The following is an 8,981-nucleotide window of genomic DNA, read 5'->3' as shown; positions in this document are numbered from 1 at the left end:
AGTATCTACTAATGAGCTGATGATCTTGATCAGGTGTGTTTGATTAAGGTGACATGGAAAACATGCAGTGTTGGGGGGCCTCTAGGAACGTGGTTGGCAACCATTGTTGTAACTGTCCTCTGTATTTCAGATGCTGCACTTATAGTATTTTTCTTACATGTACCTTGTTAGTAGGCCTACATGGTACTTTTATACTTATGAGACCCGGTAAAACCATGGTTATCCACAATACCTGTACATTTATGCCCTTGAGTAATGCACTTACCTGTAATTCATGAAATATAGTCTTGGTGGCAAATTTTTATTTGAAAATAATAAATATCAGATCTAATCAACAGCTTGACAAAAATATGAAACATGTTTACAGGTTCAAAACAGGTTTTATAAAAGTGACTATCATGGTCACATTGAAAGAGACTATCTTTCTACTGTATATCAAGCTGTACAGAAAGAACAAAAAAGAGAGATGCAAATAACACAATGTACTCTGCACATTGATATTTTTTCTTTTGTATAATCCAAAATTGTTTCTAATCCTAATAAAAAAAAAAAAAAGCAATTAGTATGATCACATTATGAGAATATGATTCTTTTAACAACATGAACCAAAAGGCACTTTCCATGAGAGTCCTTTCCAGCTGAGGGACAGAAGTTTGGATGTAACACTGACTGTTGAAAGTTGCAGTCTATGGTAAGAATCCACCATCTTTCATGTTCAGGTTCAGTGAATGGTCCTTTTGATTGCTCAGTACTATAGTATTCTCCTTAAATGAGCCAATAAAACACGAAACAGCCAAACATCACCCAATGGCTTGCCCAGTTTAGCTCTGACCACTTTTGAATGGTGTGACTGGCCATGTAACCCTGTGTGGAAATAAAATACTGTGTGATAAAGCAATTCTAACTAATTGAATTGAATATATTTTTAGAAGTAGCTATTATACTATTAGCTATCAGACTATTTATATTACAATAAAACTGTATATATGTTTAAATTGCATATTCATATGAAAACGCTCACTTCCTCAGCATGCATGTTGTCCATTTCAGAGTCAAACAGAGATCCTAGATATGTCAGATGGAATATTGACAATGCACTGAAGAACAGGTTAACACCATGCACCCACAGCGTCTACAAGAGGGGAAAAAAAAGACATCTCAGTATAAAAATATAACAAATTTCAGTAAAAATCTGTGAATTACAGATCTCATACTGCACAAACCAAAACATTATTGTATCATGAATATAGCTGATTCTTCAGTGCTAGACAGATCACCTTCTTATTTTGGTGATGGCAGTCTTTTGGGCAGCGCTTTGACAGTATACAAGCACTGAAAATAGCTGCCAACCGCTTTCTCAGAACTGCAAGAGGAAACAAAGACAGTATTTTGAGTCCTGTTGGCAAGGCTAGTGATGTGACATCTATTATAGATGTTAGAATTAACTACCTACTGAAATGTGTGCCATAATGACCGTATGCATTAGTATTAAATAATATAATTTCCCTTTTTTTTAATCCAATGAATTAGCTGATTCTATTAAATCAGTTTTATTTTTATTGATGGCATGCATGCATGTATAAACTAAAATGATTGTTTACCATGTTCAACATAAGTGATGAATCCCAAAGACAACAGAACGGCCCCCAGATGAAAGCTGAGACCCTGCCAAACAATGCATCATTAATTAATAGAAGCAAATATACTACCATTCAAGGGTTTAAGGTCAGTAAGTAGTAGTCAGTAAATCAAAACTTTTATTCAGCGAGGATACATTAAATCTCTGAAAAGTGACTGCAAACGCATTTATGATAATACACAAATTTCCATTTCAAATAAATGTTGTTCAGTTAAACTTTCTATTCATTAAAGTATCCTGAAAAAATATATCATAGTTTTTTTTCAACACTGATAATAAAAATAAATGTTTCTTGAGCACCAAATTAGCATGTTAGAATAATAATGTGACACTGATACTTCGCCATCACAAGAATTAATTGCATTTTCAACTTCAACCAGCAGAGGTCTCTACTCAACAACAATACCTTGAATTCGGCATCTGTCACTGATGTGTGTCTGATGTGTGTGGTTCAGTAGATTACCATTCTGCGATGTACTAGTATATATTTACGCACTAATTGAAAAACTGAAATTGATTTCAGGTTTGTTGCTAATTTCTGTCAGCATTAGCCACAAAATAGCAACCATCCATAAAACCACACATCCTTTCTCCTAAACCCACCCTCTCCAGACATGTAAGTGAACCCAAACAGATTCCCATTCACCGTATGTTTTTGACTGGCTAAACAACCACAGCTCACCCTAACATGGACATTTTGACACATGGATACATAAAAACACTTCCAGATTCTAATTCTGATATACTTCTATCCCTAAAAAACATAATAAAAAAAAAAAAGTAAAGGTCAAACTGGTAATACAGCATGAATGATTTTATCTAAGCTACACACTTACAGTTAGAAGCTAACAAGCACAGCTACAACAGCTTACTAAGGTGACAAGGCATAAGCTGCCCGGGCAGGCAGCTGTGATTGAATTATCTATCTACACCAGCTGTAGAGAGCTGTTTAAATCTGGGTCATGGTGTTCTGAGATAAGAAACCATCTTTATCCAAGCTGTCATGTTACAGGCAAACTGTTTTCTGGATCAGGTGTTTTTACCCTTACACAAACTCAAATCTGTTTAAACAGATGGAACCTGATTCTGTGCCAACAGACCTTCCTAAAATGTTAATAACCACAGGGCTGGCAATTATACTTACATGTAACAACGCACTAGCAGTGTAGGTCACCAGGATGGCGGGAAAAAGTGCCAAGTTTGAGTGCACTTTTAAAGACGTCTGTATGTTAAAATGTACAGGGAACATTTATATGAATGCACAACATATATATGCATCAATAATAGAATCACAAACCGTTAATCAATATACATACATACATGCGTTAAGCCACTTAGACATGGGCAGATTCCAAGAGGTAACAACTTCCACCATAGACCTCGGCAGTTCCACATTCATTGGTTTAGCTACTGTCATATCCCTTTGAATGAAAAGAAAAACCCATCACAGTAGATATCAATAATGCTGTTATTTAACAACAAAAGAGAAAAGGCATGAGTATGCACCATTTGATGTGGTCTTTGTGTTCAGAGAATCCAGCTCCAGCCATCACAGTGGTTGTTTCACTCAAGTAGCTGACAAAATAATTGCTGAAGTGGAAGGACACCGCATTTTCATAAGCGTGAAGCCACCTGAGGACAAAAGGCCAATAAAAACAATATTAAACACAAAATGAAATATACATTCAAGCTAGCCATTTCATTTCCTCTGGATATGGAATCCCAATGGAGGAAGAGCAGCTCACCTACGCGGAAGTCCGTCACCGTAGATGGGAATGAAGTATGGAAAGAGATAAGGAGCAATACAGTTGGAAATAACCAGGCACATCTGACTCCTCAGAAAGCACAGAGCAATCTTGCCATACCAGCCAATGCTCTGCAGGAGATAGTAGGGACAGTTACTGTATAGCAAGCTCTCTGCTGAATGAAACATGCTCAGAACAAATCAAGATTATCTTCTCTTCAAACAAATCAATTATTTTTCCCATTTAACATTTAGCATGAAACACACATTCAATTTATTTTTATGTCAGTGTCTGCACATGCTTATAAAGACACTTTCTAAAGACTTCTTTGAAACAGTAAGGATTGAAAAAAGTGCTATGTGTTTTTTTTGACACAGAGGATAACTAACTACAATTTAAATTATATAGCACCACAAACAGTGTTTCCAAAATACATCACATATATTTAAATACCATTTAAAAGTTTGGAGTAAGTGAGTTTTTGAAAGTCGTCTCACATAGGCTGCATTTATTTGAAAAAAGAAATACAGTAAAACATTAATAAAATGATTATTCCAATTATCAAAATAAAATAATATTTATATTTAAAATTAAAAATGACTGTTTTCTATTTTAACCTTTTAACTGTCACTCACGTTTTTGAAGATAGACTTGAATGTGCATGATACAAACCTAAATTTTTATAATTCATGACTGAAAACATTTTGTAACATGATTTTGATGTGCCATTTACATTGTAATGCAATGTCTGATTTTAAAATGGGTTTTAAAGGATGAATTTTGAGATTTTATGTTTTCAAGTGATATATAACTTCTGATGATTTCTAAAATGTGATAGAGAAAAAGGCAACGAGGAAGTCTTTTTTTTAAACAAAGGTCAAAGCTCCTTTTGTAATGTAGATTTCTGAGGGTGCACTCTTGTCATAAATTGATCTATTACTTTTCCTACATAATTTTTAACAAAAAATATTGGTATAATATATATTTGGGAGTCTTAGACCTTTCCAACGATATATAGTTTGTCAAGATTAGATTAAATTTGATTGTAATATAGTATAGTCAACGTAGGTGTCCCGTATACGGGACGGGGTGACATTTAACAGGTTAATATATTTTAAAATTTAATTTTTCTTGTACAATGACCATGATCCTTCAGAAATCATTCTAAAATGCTAATTTGGTGATCAAGAAACATTTCTTCTTCTTAATGTTAATGTTGTATATATTTGCTGAAACTGTGATGCTTTTTTTAATTAATAAAAATAAAAATTTATTTCAAATATATTTTTGTCATCTAAATATATTAACTGTCATCTTTAAACAATTTGATGAATTCTTGCTGAATTAAAGCATCAATGTCAAAAAAATCATACTGACCAAAAACTTTTAAATGCCAACGTATATAAAATAAATTGTACATGTGAATAAAATGTTTACATAATATATACAAAACAACTACAGAAGTGGAAAAAGAAACATTACAAAAAGAATAAATAATTTCTAATAAATGCAAAAGTTAAGACAATAAAACTCATTGTATTTACCATTTTGCGTCCATTAATTGCATCTGTGTAGTGGGCAAAACTGATCCATGGCCCAAAGATAACAGTTCCCGCAAAGCAGAGGTATCCCATGAACTCCAGCGGGGAGGGAAAAGAGGACACATCGCCTCGATCGAGGTCAAAAGCCAGAGAGATGGCCTTCATGGCCACCACCATCTGAGAGCCTGGACACATCCGAAACAGTCCGTATGGGACATGTGACTCAACGATGAGTGTCATTTGATGAACATTATGTGACATACTTTATTTCAAAGACAATATAAAAAATATATCTAAAATGAATAATAATTCAGTGAAGACACACCTCTCATCTTATGCCAGGTCTCTGCATCTATCATATGTAGCTCCCTGCAATAAAAATTAACAAAAATGTGTGACCGCTTGTGATTGTGCATCCTAATGAGTTTTTCCAATTTGTTTTCTATGTTCATTAGGCCCTAACTATAAAATGCAGTCATGTAGAAGTGGATGACAGACCCCATCAGCATGTAAATGAGGATGACAACAGAAAGGAAGACTCCTCGGCTGCTGGAGTTTATGCTGAGAAGCAGGATGAGGTAGCAAAGGAGGCACAGGATAATCACCCACATCATGTGCAGCTCAAAGAACACGTACAACACGTACAGCCCGCACACCAGCGAGCTCAGGTGCTTCACGTGACATGAGACCCCTGTCGGAAGGAGAGACAGCATTAGCCTGCCGCATCAGGACTCAACAGATGGACCCATTCACCAACATGAGTTGGATATAACAAGATCAAGTGTGAAGATTTTCGCTACAGTACACATGACAAAAAGCATTGATGTTAGCCATAAAAGAACCAACTGGGCCATGTTCCCATCCTTTGTGGGAAGACTGTGTCAGTTAAACAGGTGTTTGGAGGTTGGTGTTGTGCATGATAGACTCACCTAGTCTACAGATGACCCGACACAGCAGGCAGATGAGCAGAAGCAGCCAGACCTGCTCTAAACCCTGCTGGGCGGTGGGCAGCACACAGCCCTCTGCTAGAGCCTGCAGGAACTCCACATGCCCGAAGGAATCCATCCGAATGTCCCTGGAATGCCGCTACAAACAGACAGGATCTAGAGAGGAATAACAGAGCATTATTTTATTGCATGATTATTGGATAGGTTTATCACAGGACTCAACAATAATCTGTGATACTATTTCTGGCCAGTCAATGGAAATGTCACTGAAGCTAATCTGCCAGTGCTGCATAATCACAAAATCTCATATTTGTTAAAAAAAAGAAATGTATGCCTTGCGAAGAATACACAAGATTTTTGTTGTAAATATGTAGATTTAAAATTTAGACATTATTTTGATAATAAATTATTAAAATGGTGTTTTCATAAAATACTTAATTTAAAAAATCTTAAATTCTGGCAGATATAAGCTTTGCAAAAATGACATTTATTAACTTCTGTGGTGGGACCAGTAAAAATGCGGGCATCGGTTTGTCAAACCAGTCACTTAATACTTTGATTTTCCAGCACAACTGTTTATAAATACATATGTCATATAATAATTAATATTAATTATGTGATTCATTTATTTACTTATTATTGAATATTGTATATATTTACTATTAATTTAAAAATAATGTAAAAATTTATAGAATCATTTATTTTATTATTTGTAGTGTTACTTATTATTTAGCTTCAAAAGTAAAAAAAAAAAAAAAAAAAAAAAACATGTTGGCACATAAAAAAAGAAAAAACACTATTCTCTGTGAAATTAAATACTGAACTACTGGCCCGACTAGGCAGGCAGGGGGGAAATCTTACAAAACCTTGGTGTTCAGTCTATATGCTACATGTTATTGCTGGAACAGAGCATTCTGGAATGATATTCTGCTGAGTACTGCATGAAAACCGGGTCATATAACTGGCCCTTCATTCCTAAACTGAAGGTATATAATGCTGCTCCATTATATGAGCACGAGACGAGCTTTACCTCTACTACATCACATCTGATTTGAGGGCAGCTCGTTTCAACCAGTTTTATCGTTCATCATATGGTGTTTTGTTGCTGTTTCTGGCTATGTAGCTATTGCATCTGGGCGTGCAAAATAAAAAAATATTCAACTTCAAGATTCACGAACTTGAGAACGAGTTCCAAGAGCTGTTCCAACTCAACTAAATTGCAAGATTACGAAGAAAGACCTCACTGCTTCACCTCACGCGATTCTTACCGATCTCCAGGAGAACACAAGGATCCTGCACTACAACCGCACACCCGGAAGTAAGATCAGACTTTTTCCAGTGAAATGTGTCGTCCTGCTCATCCAGGTGTCCTTTCCATTCCCTTAGCACAAGCATAAACATCTGTAAGACTCATCAATGGAGAAACGCAACCGCTGTTGTGTAAATGAACCCGGAGTTCAACCAAACTTGACTCCCGCGTGCTGTGTCCACTTCCTCCGCAGAGCCGCTGGAGGTGCTGGAGTGCCTGTGATTTATGATGGGAATGCACCGAATGCACTGATTATGCATTCAATATGAATCCAATACAGACCGTCCCTTTTATGTTATCCTTTTTCATTTATGATCAAACCCATTCGAAATTCATTTGAAGGTCTTGATTCCAATTGTGCATCTTCTTTTATCTTTTTCCACCCTGTTTTCCTCAGCATGATGAAATGACTCAGATTTAAATTTATTATCTAGTGGAGTTGGATTGTTTATTGTTTTGCCTATTGGAGAAAGTCAGTTTATGTATCATAAATCGGCGAGGCTGGGGCTAGGGCTGTCTCTCAATATAGGCCTGAGGTTTGGAGTCCCCTTTTACTTTAAGCAGTGGTTCCAAACATCTACATCAAAAAGAATGCTTTTCAATTTTTAAATTCTATCCCATAAACTAACATTCCAATATCAACATATATTTTTACTACAACGATTTAAATAAATGTCAGTTGTTTTAGTTTGTATTATAGAATTTTTGTATTCCTTTATTTATTTATTTATTTATTTTGTGGTAATCACAGTCATGTCAATATAATAATACCATATAGCCTAAAGTAACATGCATGAGACTGCTTATTATATTATTACATTATATTTTACTGTTGCAGTCACAAAAGGTCACTGTGTTCAATATATATATTCAAAGTTGACCTCCAAAAACATATCCCCATCTAAAGGCATTCAAAACATAAAGGTGGAGGTTGGAGTACACATACTGTTCACACATAAGTAGTCCTTTATACATTTTCAGTTCCGTTTGTTTTAAAGTTGCATCAGTCTGAACCGGTATTTCACGTAAGCAATAAATAGGTACTTGCAAACAGAAATCCTGTTCGCCTGAGGATGTAACCATAGCAACAACTGGCTCACGTGGTATACAAAAAAAAGAGAATGTAGTCTATATATTACCATATTTATTTATTGGCTACATTTATTATTAGTATCACTAAAAATAGATTTTGGTGGGGTATTTTCTAAAAGTAGATCTGAAAATTATTCAATCAATGAAAGTAAAAAGGCCACATAGATACACACATAAACACATTATAAAGTAAAAAAAAAAAAAAAAAAATATATATATATATATATATATATATATATATATATACACATACATACATACATACACACTGCAGGCACTAAATAGAATAATATGCTTGTTGAGTTACGCACCATGTAATTCTTTTGAATCTTTTCATCGAGCACTAGCTTTGATGAATTAATGACCCTCACACAATTAAAAGCATTTTCATGGTCTGGATGTTGTTTTGGGGCGGTGTGTCTCCTGCTATGCTTGATTTCGGGTTGTACTGTGTCTCTCACTGTGAGACACTTGTTTCCATGGTAATTGTTCGTATGACACTGGACAAGCTCAGTCTAAATTTAGTTCCTATATAGACCGCTGTCTCTCATTCCCTGCTGGAAACCTTTTTGTAAATGTCATGTGACTGCACTGTCAGTTGAAAGCAACGTCATAAAATGCAAAGATTCATGACAATTTGATCTGGATGAAAATCAGATGGGTGCAAGTGACGTAGGGATCAAATAATAGGCTAGTTGATAAAGTCAT

General features: G+C 35.2%; 1 pseudogene; it reads right to left on the bottom strand.

Annotated features, from left to right (window-relative positions):
• Positions 1 to 329: 329 nt before the first annotated feature.
• Positions 330 to 7,375, bottom strand: LOC113080908 (protein-serine O-palmitoleoyltransferase porcupine-like; annotated as a pseudogene).
• Positions 7,376 to 8,981: the final 1,606 nt, after the last annotated feature.

Source organism: Carassius auratus, unplaced genomic scaffold (assembly GCF_003368295.1).
Source record: "Carassius auratus strain Wakin unplaced genomic scaffold, ASM336829v1 scaf_tig00032568, whole genome shotgun sequence".
Lineage (NCBI taxonomy): Eukaryota > Metazoa > Chordata > Actinopteri > Cypriniformes > Cyprinidae > Carassius > Carassius auratus.
This window is presented reverse-complemented; position numbering and strand designations above follow the sequence as displayed.